The sequence below is a fragment of the Natrix helvetica genome, assembly GCF_964273705.1.
Source record: "Natrix helvetica genome assembly, chromosome: 1".
NCBI classification, from domain to species: domain Eukaryota; kingdom Metazoa; phylum Chordata; class Lepidosauria; order Squamata; family Natricidae; genus Natrix; species Natrix helvetica.
Genome location: NC_138548.1, coordinates 27137092 through 27152947, shown reverse-complemented (window position 1 = coordinate 27152947; position 15856 = coordinate 27137092). Strand labels below are relative to the sequence as shown.

Sequence of the window (15856 nt, the reverse complement as noted above, 5' to 3'; positions counted from 1 at the left end):
CCGTGTGCGAAGACAGCCCTCGAGAGATTACCAAGGCGCAGGTCCCCGCCCTAATAGTTTACAACTATTAGGATACAAAGCAGCGAAGAGGGCAGGCAGAGCTGGCGAAAACAGAAGAATAAGCCTGACTGTCAGCAGCTGAGAATGTTGCCCGTTTATTTCAGTGACTGGATTGTCCCGAAGAAGCTTTGCTCCCAGGACAGTATTCCTGGCTTTGCAGATATAAATTATAGGCAGAGACATTATATGTACAGGCAGAGATGAGAAAAGAATTACAACTAGGATGCACCCATGTTCCAAATCCTGGAGTGTCAAGGAAGGTTCCTTCAGAGTTCAGACTAAGACCGCAAGGGTCCCCATTGAAAGAAAAGCTCCAAATAAAGGAATCACTGAGTAGTCCTTAATGGATCTAAGTCAGGGGCCTTAGCCTTAGCCACAAACCTTAGCCACAAAGGTCCTAAATGGAAGCCGCCACACCTTTAAATTCTGGAGCTGACCGGAAGTCTGGTTCCCCCATCATAGTGTCTCCTTCTAGCATGGCATCCTTTTTCCTCTACCTATCCTAACTGAATGCCCTATCAATTGTGGAGGCAACAGGTAACGGAGCTGCAGCAGAGGGATGAAAGAGCCATATGCGGCTCCAGAGTCGCAGGTTGTTGAACCCTGGACTAAGTCTACATGGAGGGAAGTAATCAGTGGGGCACCACAAGGTTCCATCTTAGTCCCAGTGCTCTTCAATATCTGCATAAAGTCTAATTTCATAGATGAGGGAATAGAAGGGGAACTTACCAAATTTGAAGATGATACTAAGCTGGCAGGAAGAACCAAAACCTTAGAAGATAGGCTGAAGATCCAAATGGATCTTGACAGACTTGAACACTGAGCCCTAACTAACAAAATGAAATTCAATGTAGCGAAAAGTAAAGTCTTACACTTAGGCAAGAAAAAACAAAAGTACACATATGGATGGAGAGAAACCAGGTTTAATAGCAGTGACTATAAGAGGAATCTTGGAGTCTTAGTGGTCAACCAATTAAATATGAGCTAACAATGCAGTGGCAGCCAAAAAAGCCAGAGGGATTCAATCAAGATCACTTGAGGTACTAATAATACTCTATAAAATCTTAGTAAAACCACACCTAGAGTATTGCATCCAGTTTTGGTCACCACATTATAAAAAAGATGTTGAGACTCTAGAAACAGTGCAGAGAAGAACAATCAAGATGATAAGGGGACTGGAGGCTAAAACATATGAGGAACGGTTGCAGGAACTAGGCATAGCTAGTCTAGTGAAGAGAAGGACCAGGGGAGACATAATAGCAGTGTTCTAGTATTTGAGGGGCTTCCACAGAGAGGAAGGGCTCAAACTATTTTCCAAGGTACCTGAAGGCCAGACAAGGAATAATGGGTGAAAACTAATCAAGGAGAGATTCAACCTAGAAATAGGGAGAAATTTTCTGACAGTAAGAACAATCAACCAGTGGAACAGCTTGCCTCCAGAAGTTGTGGGAGCTTCATTACTAGAAAGTTTCAAGAAGAGACTGGACTGCCATTTGTCAGAAATGATGTAGGGCACGGGTGTCAAAACTCGTGGCGTCACATTGCCATCACATGATGTTTCACAATTTTTTTCCCATCCCAGAGCTGGGGTAGGCATGGCCTGGGCATGACACATCTGGCCAGTGGGCTGACAATTTGACACCCCTGGTGTAGGGTCTCCTACTTTGGCAGTGGGTTGGACTAGAAGACCTCCAAGGACCCTTCCAACTCTGCTATTGTATTGTATTGTATATGTACTGATCTTTTAAAAACACTTTTTGGAGAATACAAACATCACAATTCATTTTCTCCAAAAAGTCCTAGGAGTCAGAGGTATCTGCAGGATCTAAAATTTTCACCAAACACAAAAGCAACATGAATCTCTTGTGACACATGTTCTACCATGTTCATATGATGTAATGACACACGTATCAAAGGAGTTTTGTTATTTCCATCTCCCTAACACTATGCTTCTGCCATTAGAATCAGTAAAGAAATGAAAGGTTTTATGCTGTTCCATTTGGTAGTATATACTAGTCAATAGTGGGAGGTGTACTCTATATTGCTTGGGTATGGCAATGTACAGGCAGCCTTCAACTTACGACCACAATTGAGCCCAAATTTTTTGTTGCTAAGTAAAACATTTGTTAATTTTACCCCATTTTACAACCTTTTGTGTCATGGTTGTTAAGTGAATCATTGCAGTTGTTAAGTTAGTAGCATGGTTGTTAAGTGAATCTGGCTTCCCAATTGACTTTGGTCACAAAAAGTGAACACATGATCCTGGGACACTGCAACCGTCACAAGTACGAAAGTTGCTAAGCATCCGATTTTTGATCACATGACTATGTGGATACTGCAATGGTCATAAGTATGAAAAACAGTCATCGATCACTTTTTCAGTGCTGTTGTAACTTTGAATGGTCACTAAGTGAACCGTTGTAAGTTGAGGACTACATGTATTCTATAATAAGCCTTGTTTTCAAAATTGCTCTTGGCAATTGAAAATAAGACTTATTGGAGTGAATCTCAAGAACTTTCTTAAAGATTGAACATTGCTCATTTTTGTCCAATATACTGTATCTGATGGATCTGGGAATATCCCAAAGACACAGGAGGAGAAGCTACAGACAAGACAATGTCAAATATGAGGCAGCTTAACCTACATAAGTAATAGGGGCAAGGCAAACATCCCAGAAGGAATCCCCTTCTAGGTTTTTCTTTCTTTTGAACGGTTAAGACAATGAGGAAGCGATGTGTTTTCAGACTTGCAAGAGTCTGTTACTTTAAATTAAATAACGGTAGTGTTAGTATCCATGGTTTGTACCAGGGTGGACTTCAAAATTTTTAGCAAGGGGTTCTCTGCCCGGTTGCTGTGTGGGCTTGGCCATGGTAGGCATGGCCTAGTAGGCCTCCTGCATCACGGCGGGGGAAGGCATTTTTGCCCTCCCTGGTTTCTGGCCTTCATGAACTTCCAGTAGGCCCATTTTTCACCCTCCCCAAGCCTCTGCATATGCCCTGCACCTACCTGCATCCAAAACAGGCCACATGGGAACTCCTGGAAGGGGAGGGGAGGGGTGAGGGGGGCCAGCCAGGAGTGGGATTTGGGGGTTCTCCGAACTGCACAGAATCTTAGCTAGAGGTTCTCTAGCTTTGTACTATTTTATCTGGTGTACCAGTTTCCTAGATGCCCCTCTTCCTCGATCAGAAGGCCCTTCAGATAGTCACTCATGCCCTGGTCACCTCAAACTTGACTTGCAATGCATTCTCCATGGAGCTTCCCTTGAAGATCACCCAGAAGCTTTAACTGGTCCAGATTGCAAGGGCTGGGCAGTTTCCTTCCAGATGCAACTCATGTGCTTGGTTGCTAGCTATAAAGTCTTACATGGCTTAAGCCCTGCCTATCTCTACCTGCTTGGCTGCTTTGATCTGGTAGAGTTGGTGTGCTCTGGATTCGTTTGACCATACCATCTATTGGGTCCCTGCAATGTACCTCCTCTGTCATAGCAGCTACCTTCTGGAATGAGGTTGCTCCCACCTGAGATCTTAGTGGATCCCACACTACTAGCATTTCTGAAAGGCCTCAAAGTCCTTGCTCTTTGGCTAGGAATGGGTGTAGCCCCTTTCAAGGAAGAGGTGTGTGTTTGCTGTGGCTTGATTTTGCCATTATTGGTCTTCCTTTATTGCTGTATGGCTTTATTGCTTAATAGTTCTTGTGCCTTCTTGTGAATTCCTCAGAATCACTGAGGCAATGCAAACTTTGACTAAGATCAAAATAAACAAATAAACAAAAGCACTGATTTTTTCCCCAAATGCTTCCCATTGTCACCATTCCTTTATTCTATTGAAAAATCCCTTTGAATTTGCAAAGGTTAAATGCTGGCCTGTCAGCAATTTTGCAACTGGCAGCTTTTGGATTGGGGGAATTGAGAAGATGAGGTCTAAACAACGTACATTGAAGCAGTTGAACTCCAGGAACAGGAAACGATGGGATAAGAAAGAACTACGGTAGCTTTTTTAGCTCAGGAACTGGACAAGAGTTTCTGCCTAGAAGATCTGTAGTCACAAGGGGAAATACCAGCTTTTCTTTGTATTCCAATAAGATGGAGAAAAATCAGTAACTAGTCAATACAGCTTCCAGTGACAAATTATATTTCTAAAATCAACCTCATCCACAGCCAATCCCAAAGTGCATACCATTGGTTTAGAGCAGAGGACGTATTCAGCAGTGACGTGCAGTGAGGTTTGTGACTGGTGAGGCTGGTGACATCATCAGGAAGGCGGGGAATGGGACCACGTGTGCAGGAGGCTGAGGCAGCCTCAGCCTCCTGCACACCTGGTCCCATTCTCCGCCTTCCTGAGTCAACATGAAGGGGACCGCGGAGCGCGAGCCGGCAGAGTGTGCTCCGCGGTCCCCTTCATGTTGACTCAGGAAGGCAGGGAATCGGACCACGTGTGCCTTTCCCCTTTTCCCTTTTTTTTTTCATGATGAGAGCAGTGAGGCTCTGCCTCCCCTGCCTCCCCTGACCGCACATCCCTGGTATTCAGCCAGTTCGGACCGGTTCGGGCGAAGTGGAAATTTTGAGTAATTTGGAGAACCAGCAAATACTAACTCTGGCTGGCCCAGCCTGCCCGCCCATCGTTTCCTGTCCTATATTCCCTTGTTTTTTAGCTCAGCTGATTCGCATGGCAGAGCAGATTGCCGCGCCTCATCTGAGGTAAAAAAAACAGCTCACTAGCGCTCACCAACGCTGACACCGAGGCCTTTGATTTGAGTTCCTCAAATTTTGAGGAAAAGATTTGGAATCGCACCACTGGTTTAGAGGTGCCTGTAGTTCCCTCTCATTGATTCTTTCCATGTTTTCTAACTAGGGCTGTGCTTCAAATTCAGAAACTTGTTTGTAAATGCTATAATAAGACAAATACTTTGTGAAGATGAAAAGACAGAATTTATGTTAGTCTCTCTCTTATACAAATGGCTCTGGCCGCCACTATTTTTTGAAGAGAGGGAGGCACAATTTGAATGCTGGTTCAATCCAGCAAGATTTTGATCCTAACTTACTTAAGGTGTGATTGGGCAGAACTAATATACCCTAAAACTTGTCTGAATCACTATGACAATTAAGATTTTCTATCAATACCATTCTTGCTGTCTCTTCAGATTACCTTGCAGTTACAATGCACAGGAAGGCCCTTTCTTCTCCTGAAAGATGCACAGTTCCTTCACTGCTTGTATTTAGGGAAGCGATTGAAACATTTCTTTTTAATGAAGCTTGTGAACCTGCCCAGATATTCTGTGCACCATGTACAGGTAGTCCTCAGCCCACAACAGTTCATGGAGTGACCGTTCAAAGTTACAATGGCACTGAAAAAAGTGACTTATGATCATTTTTCACACGATTTTTGTAGCATCCCCATGAACATGTGATCGAAATTTAGATTCTTGGCCATTGGTTGATACTTATAGCCATTGCTGTGTCCCAAGGTCATATGATCACCTTTTGCAACAGAAATGTTTGGCTCAATTCTGTTTGTAAGTTGAGGACTACCTGTATTTTAGCAATAGCAATAGTACTTAGACCTATATACCACTTCACAATGCTTTACATCCCTCTGTAAGTTGTTTACAAAGTCAGTGTATTTCCCCCAACAATCTGGGTCCTCTTTTTACCCACCCCGGAAGGATGGAAGGCTGAGTGAACCTTGAGCCGGTGAGATTTGAACTGCCGAACTGCAGTTAACAGTGAGATGAAGTACCCTGCAGTACTGCACTCTAACCACTGCGCAACCTTGGCTAAATAATTTTATTGTTTATTGTTGGTTGTGATTTTGAATATGTACTGGTATAATGGGAGAGCCAGTTTGGTGGAGTGGTTAAGGCATCAGGCGAGAAGAGACGTGAGCTTAGTTCTGTGCTAGGCACAAGTCAGCTGGGTGACTTTGGGCCAACCACTTTCCCAGCCCTAGGAAGGAGGCAATGGGAAACCACTTCTGAATTGCAGAGACTCATCCAGGCGGTTGCCAGGACAGACCCAACACTGATTCAAAGGCACATGCACTCACACGCACGCACACAAAATCATAACACCCTGAGGGAGGAAGAGAGGAATATACATTATTTTAATTACATTAATTTAGATGATGAAATAAAAAAATAATCACTAAATTGAGCAAAGAAAATTAGGAAAACAAGACAGGAGTCTTTATCAAGGGATTAATAACTAAGTAATTTAAAAGAAATAGCTTGGAATGCTTTGATTCCCTCCTGCCTGTCAGCAGAAATAATTACACACACACACACACACACACACACACACACACTTACCATTATAATAATAGTTCACCAGTGCCATGGATAAGGCTCTTGGTGGAAGACCATACAAATATTTTTTATTCTTGAAGATTACAGTTGATGCCTGTCTGTTAAGCAGGATCCAATTCATTGATAATGTTGCAGGGAGTTTCATGATCTTTTACTTTCACAAAGGGCTTTCAGATCAGAGACTGTATAATATAGCAGTAAGACCATGAACAAAAGCACAACTTTTTAAGGGAAGTTCTTTCCATCTCCCGCTCCCACATTTTAGTGCAAGGTGATCTATATTGTTGGAAGAACACCAATCATCAATGCATGTAGTTCCGTGTTTTTAAACCTTGGCAACTTTTAAGATGTGTACACTTCAACTCCCAGAATTCCTCTCCCCAGCATGCTGGCTGGGGAATTTTGGGAGTTAAATCTGCACATCTTAAAGTTTCTAACTGAAAAACACCGGTGAAGATGATAGTATGTTCAGAAACCTTATGGATCTCTGAGAAAACTCACAAGCCAATGACCAAGCAATTCCCCTGAAGCACCTATTTAAGATTTTTGGGTTAACGAAATTCAAAAGCACTGACAAATTCCCCAAATGCTAATCATATGTTCCAAAAGGATACTATGATCTATACTAGAAATTATCATTGGGGATAACCAATTGAAATAATTTCCCCAGGCAATTCTGTGACATAAGTAATCAACCAGGGCAATCAATGCTATTTTCCATCCCAAGTCTTTGAATCCAGATGTGGAAAAATTCTAATAATGTTTATAATTCAAGAAAATCTACAGGTGTATAGTTTCATTTATTTTAAAGGGAAGGTTGCCAATGTTGGTTTCACATAACATGTCAAGGTGGACAGTGGTTTGTTTCACTTTGACTTGTTGGCTTGTAGGAATCCAACCATTGCATTTTGCAAATTATAATTAATGGCTTTGCATACTGTGTAAACCCAGTCACTTGTGATATATTCAGTTAACTGTGGTTGAGTGAGCAATGGCTTAGCATAATATATAAACCTGGTCATAATACAGTGGGAGTTAATGGAAAATGTAAGAAGTCTCACAAAATACTTTTTAAGAGGAGTTGGGCCATAAGTTTCTTTCAAAGGGTTACAATCTCTTATTTCTTTGGTCAAGTCAATTTCAGGCAACTACTATTATTTGTTTGTTTGTTTGTTTATTAGCAAGTCAGAATGAGCTTTATTTCTTTGCTCATTTTATCCTACCTTTCTGCCTAACCATTAAACAAACAAACCTTATAAGTCATTCACTACTAAACAATCTATAATGGCTTAAGCTCAATAGATCACATGACCATATCCAAAGTGTGGGAAGAAGAATGTTAAGATCCACTCATCCTACTCTCTGGTGGCTTCAACAGGAAGACTTGTTATTTTTTTCTGGATTCTTTAGGAGTGAAGTGTTTAGTTCTTGACTCTTTGATCTTTTGAAAGACAACACTTTCTCATGTTCAAAGAGCAATACTACATTGCCAAGGAGTTCTAGTGCTAATGTAAATGACAACCTAAAAAAGGGCTTAGATGAAAATGGCCTCTATTTATGTTCACATACAAACACCGACTAAGGTCAATAATAATTTATAATAAAACAAATTAGTTTTGAAGGCATCATAGCCTTCAATGATAGGGGATCAAATTCTTTTGTGGAAAATTTCTAAAAAGGCAGAGATGGGAGTCCTGCAGTAATTAGTTTTCTTTAAGCTCTAATTAATTCCTTCAACACTTATGGTAGTTTGTAAAAATTGCATTGGTTTCTAATTAACTTTTAAGAAGGTTTAAGGCTTAATTGTTGAAACATATATCCCTAAACCGCATGGGATGAAGATATGTAATAGAACAGTGTTTCTCAACCTTGGAAGCTTGAAGGTGAATAGACTTCAACTTCCAGAATTCCCCAGCCAGCACAGCTTTGTTAATCTATGGAGGCAAAAATACAGGAGGTGGATATTATAATGTCTAATGATATGTGAGAACAATGTTGGAAGACCAGAGGAAGAACCAAAGTTTAGACCATGGCAGCTGAATGGGTATGTAGCAGAAGGGACCCTCCCTAATTTCTTGGATTGCAAAGGAGGAGGGAAGAGATGTACTTACAGACTTGCAAAATTATTGTCAACCTTATGAGATAGTCCAGAGAAGAAGCACTCCCTCAAATACTAGCTCTAAGGTTACATTGATAGAATCTTGCAAAACTGAAAATACATCTCCCCCTCCCCCCACCTGTGCATTCCATGAAACTGAGTGGGGGTCCATCCATTTTGCTATGCCCCCATTCCTTCTACAGACTCAGAGCCTCTTACTTATATAATCTGCAGCTCTTTGCCTCCCAAGGCTATTCCCACATACCATTACAGGCAGGGGTGAAATGCTACTGGTTTTGACCAGTTTGCTAGAACTGGTAGCAAAAAATGCTAAGGTTCACCCAAACTGGTAGTAAAAAAAAGCTTTAAAAATCTATTTTTGTCTATTTTATCCATCTATTTGCCAGAACTATAAAAGGGGGGGGAAGGTTCCCACAATTGTGTGGATCAGCTGTGAGCTGCATGATCATTGGAACCTCCCACCCCCTTTTTTTTTTAAAGCATTTTTTTCCTGCTGGTTTGGGCAAAGAGGTAGAAAAAATGCTTTAAAAAGTTTTTAAAAAAAGATTTCAATGATGTGCGGCTCAAAGCTGATCTGTGTGATCGTTGGAACCTTTCCCCACCCCCCACTTTTTAAAGCATTTTTTCCCTGCCTGCTCTGGCAAATAGGTAGAAAAAATGCTTTTAAAAGTGTGGGGGGGGGGAGTTGGTCACACCCACCCAGTCACATGACCCCCCTACCACCAGGCCATGCTCACAGAACTGGTGGCAAGATAATGTAAGTTTCACCACTGATTACAGGTATCTAACAGATGCTGCCCACTTCATCAGCTGCATGCAGTGGCTAGATTGATGCAGACCTCAAAGTGACTGTTTTGGAAAATTCAATTCAATTTCAATTTCAATTTATTAGCGCTTATAGACCGCCCCCTCTCCCAAAAGGGACTCGGGGCGGTGTACAGTCCATGTCAAAGAACACAATTAAAACAGTTAAAATTACTACATGGGGAATATATATATACAAATATAAAATGCATGGATGGATAAGAGGAGGATAAAAGATGTGCAGGACTGTATTGCTAATAAATAATTAAAATAAACAGACATTAAGATCCCAATACCCAATAAAATTAAGACTGTAGAATAATACCCTTAAAAACCAGTAAAATATAAATGCCAGGAGATAGGTGTTGAAATTATGCCAGGCCAGCCAGTCGAAACAGGTGAGTCTTTAGTTTCTGCCAGAAGGAGCGGAAGTCGGTGGTGGTTCTAATGTCGGGGGGGAGGTCATTCCAGAGGGTTGGGCCCATCACAGAGAAGGCCCTACTCCTTGGCGTCGCCCGCTGGCATTGCCTGGCAGACGGCACCAGGAGAAGCCCCTCTCTGTGAGAGCGAAAAGCAGAACTCTTAATAGATCATTTATTTTTAAAAAATAGTTGAATTCACATACATCACAAGATTACATGCAATCTCTAAAGAGCTCACAAACAAAGGCTTTCTAGCCAAGAAAAAACGTTAAGTGAAAAGGTATTTGGTCTGATTGGTAGCCTGTATCTGCATAATCAACCTATATTCTTTTCCTCATCACCTTAACCCTATGTTACTCTGTGTAGCTGATGAAGAGAGCTGAGCTTCAAAAGCATAAGCCTTTTCATACAATGGTATACTAAGGTAATCTAAGAAAGTCATATTGTAATATTCAGATGGCAAAAATCTTGCAACTTTCTGGCTAGGCCTGCTTGGTTATAGTTCATAATAGGATGGCTTTTCTCCCTGTATTTGAGGATATTCCTACACTACATTGTTTAATTGAAGAGGCATCTTTTCATCTAAACTGGGTGTTGGCAACCTGCGGCTCCCGAGCCGCATGCGGCTCTTTGGGCCCTCTGTTGTGTCTCCTTGTCAACTGAACCCACCACTGACTGGCCCCACCCCTCGCCCTCCCCTCCCAGTCACATCTCACCTGTGACGGCGAGGGGTGCAAAGCGGCCAGGGCTGAATCTCTGGTGCCTCATCTCTTGCTAGAGTTTCTTCTGGCCCTTGGTGCTGAGCGTGCCTTGGTTGCTTGGAGAGATGTGCAACTTGCTCTCCACCTCGAGACACTGTGCCAACCCAGCTGCGACCAATGCTGGCCTCACTAACACGAGGACTGATGGGGTGGGAATAGGATCTGGGAGGATGGGACGACAGAAAGGGGGATGGGCCGCAGCACCCAGCCGCAGCTTTAGGAAGCACGGGGCAGCAGGAAAAGGGGGCTGGGCCCCCTGAACCTCTCATGCTGACCCTGGGGGTCAGGCTCGGAGAAAGCTGGAGTTCCCTTACCAAAGACACTCAACAGCTGATCAATCTGCCCACCCTGCGCGCCTTTGCTGAGGTTTGGCCGAGCCCAGGCGCTTGCTTGAGGAGGATCTTCCTGCTCATGCACACTATCCTGGCTCCACCACGGCCAGCCAGGGGATCACAAGAGGAGGAGGGGCGGAGGAGGGTCGCCAGAGCCTTAGTGCAGGAGCAAAGCGGCCCTGTACTTGCCTTCATGCCACATTTTTGCTCAAGGCAGCCTTTGCCTCCTGCCACATTGGGCTGGAGCTTGAGCCCTCCGCGCTCAGCTGAAGAGCTGTGAGGGGGACAGGATATGGCAAGGTGATGGCTGGAGCCTTAGTGCAGGAGCGAAATGGCCCAGTACTTGCCTTTGCGCCACATTTGCACTTGGCAGCCCTCGCCTCCCGCAGCTTTGGGCTCAGAGTTGTAACCTGTGTTCTGTTGCTAGGGGCGAGTGGGCAGGGATGCATTGTGGTTCTGTGTTGTAATGGGCTCCAAGAGGAAGGAATCCCATCTCCCCCATTATGAAGCATACTAAAGTTCACTGTGCTGCACAATGCACTGCAAGAGTGCCTCATGGCCTGCTCAACACCTCATATCAGAATCAGAGAGAAGGAGAGACAGAGAGACATAGAGAGACACACATAGAGAGGGAGTGATGCAGAAAGAGGGAGGAGATAGTGAGAGAGACATAGAGAGACACACAGAGACATACAGAGAGGGGGGAGGGGGAAAGACGGGAAAGACATAGAGAGATACAGAGAGAGGGATTCACAGAGAGGGGAGAGGGAGAGAGAGACATAGAAAGAAATAGAGAGGGAGAGATATGTTAGATACTTGCTCTAACTACAGTGGTTTCCACCAAGGTCCTCTATTCCAGCGGGAACAGAGGTTTAATCCTATTGGTCGAAGGGTCTGACAGCTCCCTATAAAAAGGCTGCTGTCAGACTCAACCTTCGCTGGATTGTTCTCACTTGTTGTACTTAATAAAGAGCTGTTGTTACCGTTAAGCCTGTGTTAAGATCTGCAAAAGAAGCCCACTCTAGGATGGGCCAGGGAGATTGGCAAACACAGGTTGACCACTATTTGCTAATTCAGCACATCACACCCAATGCCACTACAGGGAGAAGCCCCTCCGAGCTTCTCATGGGTCACCGGCTAATGTCCCACTTAGACTGGCTACACCCCAATTATTCTGCCTCATCGCCCAGACTCCACAAGCAAGTTTCGGACATTTAGTGTAGGGGATTCGGTATACGTCCACAACTACGCCAGGGGAACTCTGTGGATTCCTGCCACAGTGATAGGCATCACCGGCCCTCGCTCTTACCTCCTAGAGCTCGAGGGCGGTAGGAATTGGAGAAGACATATTGACCAACTCCGTGGCCACCTCTCCAACTCCACTCTTAGACAACCAGAGGTAACTCCTGCACGAGTTAGCCAAAGCCCTACCCAAACGGAGCAAACACTCACTCCTTCCACGGCCAGCTCAAGCCCGAGGATACTGGGAAACTTATCTGGTTATGTTGCAGGCCCGCAGTGAGCTCCGAGTGAACCGGCTCTAGAAGCTCCGGCCGCAGCCTGTGAAAGGTTCCAGGAGCTTCTACCAAGTGGAGCTGCAGAGCAAACAGGTCCATCCGACCTGTCCAAGGAAACCCCTCCTACTGAACTGCGCAGGTCAGGCAGAGCTACCCAAAAGTCCGCCTACCTGCGTGACTACGTAACAAGTAGGATTGTTCCATCCAAGAGGGTGTGTTTGTGTTAGATACTTGTTCTAACTACAGTGATTTCCACCAAGGTCCTCTGTTCTGGCGGGAACAGAGGTTTAATCCTATTGGTCGAAGGGTATGACAGCTCCCTATAAAAGGGCTGCTGTCAGACTCAACCTTCTCTGGATTGTTCTCACTTGCTGTACTTAATAAAGAGCTGTTGTTACAGTTAAGCCTGTGTGTGCCTATCCATTACCCGATCTAACAAGATACAGAGGGGAGAGAGAGAAACATAGAGAGAGGTTCAATTATTTAATTATTTATATGATGTATTTCTTGTATGGACTGTACACCGCCCCGAGTCCCTTTTGGGAGAGGGGGCGGTCTATAAGCGCAAATAAAAGTAAAGTAAAAGTAAAGAGATTAGAAAGATGGGAGAGAGAGACAGAGAGACAGAGAGAAACAGACAGAGGGGGAGAGAGAGAGGGAGAGAGGGAGATACACAGAGAGAGATACAGAAAGAGATTGGGGGGAGGAGATGTCAAAAGGGTTTTGTGGCTCCCCATGTTTTTTAACAACAGGTTTTCTGCCCTAATGACTGGCTGGGTAGGTGTGGCTAGGGTGTGTCATGTGACTGAGTGGGAGTGAGTGACGTTTAGTTGGCCACACCCATCCAGGTTTTGTGGCTCCCGGTGTTTTCTTTTCTGTGGGAAATGGGTCCAAATGGCTCTTTGAGTGTTTTAAGGTTGTAGAGCCCTGACCTAAACCAGAAATCTCACTACCATAGGGCGGCCTGAAAAAATGGGATTAAAAAACAAGGAAGGGGCAAATACAAACCCAGCCCATATTGTTGCCACAAAAATGTAAATGGATGGATCCATGAAATAGTCCTGACGGGTTTTTAACTGGGTATTTTAATTATATTTAATTTCTAGGGGTTTTATATACTGTATTTTAATTGTTTTTATCAATCGACCTCCTCCTTGTGTATGTTTCAGTGTATGTCTTTGCTATATGTTTGTTTTGTTTACATATTTATTTCGTATGTTTCGTTGTACGCCGCCCCGAGTCCTTCGGGAGAGGGTGCGGCTAAGAAATAAATAAATATATTATTATTATTATTATTATTATTATTATTATTATTATTATTATTATTATTATTATTATTATTATTATTATTATTATTATTATTATTATTATTATTATTATTCTAGGTCAATCAATGGATTTTTATAAATTGTAACTCTTTTAAGCTTGTATTTAAGGATACTTTTGAAATAAGATCTCAAACCTTTTTGAGATCATTTATGAAGTGTTGCCATTTAAAAAATGGTTTGAATTATTCCAGGGGTGTCCAAACTTGAGAACTTTTAAGACTTGTGGACTTCAACTCCCAGAATTCCCCAGCCAGCATAGCTGGCTAGGGAATTCTGGGAGTTGAAGTCCACAAGTCTTAAAGTTCCCAAGTTTGGACACCCCTGAATTATTCGATCTAACCTCTCCTTCCTCCCCCCCCCCTCTGTATATTACACAGACACATTTCCTTATATTTGTTACATAGAGCAGGACCTATTGGTGACTGGCTGAGGGTGTGTGTGTTACTGAGCATGTATTGCTGCTTGATGAATCCCATCTTTTAAAATTACGAACATATGCATACATTTATTAAAAAAAAAAACCTCGATGGCAGTGAAACCCCTTTGTGCCTGTCTTTATCGCCACGGGCAGATCGGGCAGCGTACTCGAAAACGGGCGTGCACGAAGAGAGAGAGAGATCAACTGTTCCTCTGCATGATTTGATCTAGAAAAATGTAAACGACGCGTTTCTTTGTGGGGTTTGTGGAGGCCGAGAATAAACATGGATTAAAGCCTGAGCGCGAGGACCTCCCTCCATTCATCCAGACCTCAAGCAGCTCGGCCGAAATTTCGTCAGGGAGCCGGTGAGTCACTGTTTCTTCCGAAGGGAAAAGAAAGGCAGGCGGGCGGCGGTGCTGGAAGCGAGGCCTCTGAGGCTGGGACGGTCGTTTGTCGGGAAAACAGACCCATTCGGAAGACCCACGCCGGGGCGCTGTCGCTCTGCTTAACCCGGCCCCGGCCCTTCTGTGGCGCTGCTGCTGCCGCTGCCGCCGCGAAGGCGGGACCGAGAGGGCGGGACTCCGGGGAGGAGGTGGCCACGACGGCGGCGGCTCATCTGTCTGGTGCGGCCCGGCTCGGCGCGGGTTCGAGCGGAGCGCTAGGAAGCGGGTGAGGCCGAGCAACTCTTTCCCAAGCCGACCAGGCCGTACTTGGCGCGGCGGCCCGGCCGCGGAGCAATTCGGCGGGCCTCCGCTGATCTCCGCCCGGCCGAGCGAGGTGGGACAAAGCGGGGCCTCCTCCACCGACTCTGCGACTCCGACCGAGGGAGCTGCCCGACTCTGCTTGGAAGCGGTGAGACGCCCCGCGGGATCGGGGCCTGCACACGAGGTTACGGGCTGGCTAAGCGGAGCCTCCTCGATCGCTTCGGCCGCGGCTGAAGGAGAAGGGAGGTGTCCCGTCTCGAGTGAGAGGGGCCTCCCCGTGATGGACCTTTGGGCGAAGAAGCCATTGAATGCCTGGGTCTTGGGGAAGCCGAAGGCTGCAGGGTCGGGGGATAGGCAATCCGGGGAAGTGTCTCCCAAGTTCCCTGTGCAGAGACTGAATAAATCTCTCTACTGCGTAAGATGCAGGCTGTACTTGCACAAGGCAAACCATGGTTAAGTGAGCCGTAGTGTTTACCCAACTTTGCAGAGAAGAAGTGTTCAGTAAAGTAACTATATTGGCTGACTAGGTTGGTGCAATAGACAGGAACAGAAACTAGTCAACTGCATTCTAGTTTTGCATGTTGCATGACTCTAGATACACGCATGGGTAGCAGAGCTGCAGACCTGGGACAAATGCACACCTCTTTATCAGACTTGTTCGTGACTTCTGCGAGGGCTGAAGGAAGCCTGACATCAGGCTTGAGCCGTTTCATTTGTCAGCTTGGCTTGGTGACCAGAAAAGCTCCCTTGCTCTAAGTCTAAGGGAAACAGTGGAGGAGGCCAGTGGCTTCCTTCGGCACCCATTGCTAACTTTAAAGAATGAAAAATAACCAGACGTTCATCAGCTTCTGACAGGAAGCCTTTCCCCAGCAGAAGTGGTATTTCCACACCTTGGATGCTGTAGGACCATATATGAAATTTGCTGTCCTCAATTCCAGTCCTTATGTTGCTTCTGTTTGCCGTTATCTGACTTCTCTCCAAGACAATGTCTGACAAAGCCTGACAGATTTTACATATTTACTTAGGCAGTGCTGGGATTGGGGGTGGGTAGGGATACTGTTTTAAACTAGTGCAAGTAAGGATCACTTAA

At 44.7% G+C, this 15856-nt stretch overlaps 1 protein-coding gene across 3 annotated transcripts in view; it reads left to right on the top strand.

Annotated features, from left to right (window-relative positions):
* The first annotated feature begins 14154 nt into the window (after positions 1-14154).
* The window catches only part of MAP4K5 (mitogen-activated protein kinase kinase kinase kinase 5), a 103459-nt gene continuing 101757 nt past the window's right edge, over positions 14155-15856 (top strand). Inside the window, exon 1 of one of the 3 annotated variants that reach the window (XM_081935069.1) lies at positions 14155-14427. The gene's annotated coding sequence lies outside the window, so the exon portion shown is untranslated. Of the gene's footprint in view, positions 14428-14626; positions 14915-15856 lie in introns of those variants that run through there. The other 2 variants (XM_081935068.1, XM_081935070.1) reach the window with 2 other exon arrangements.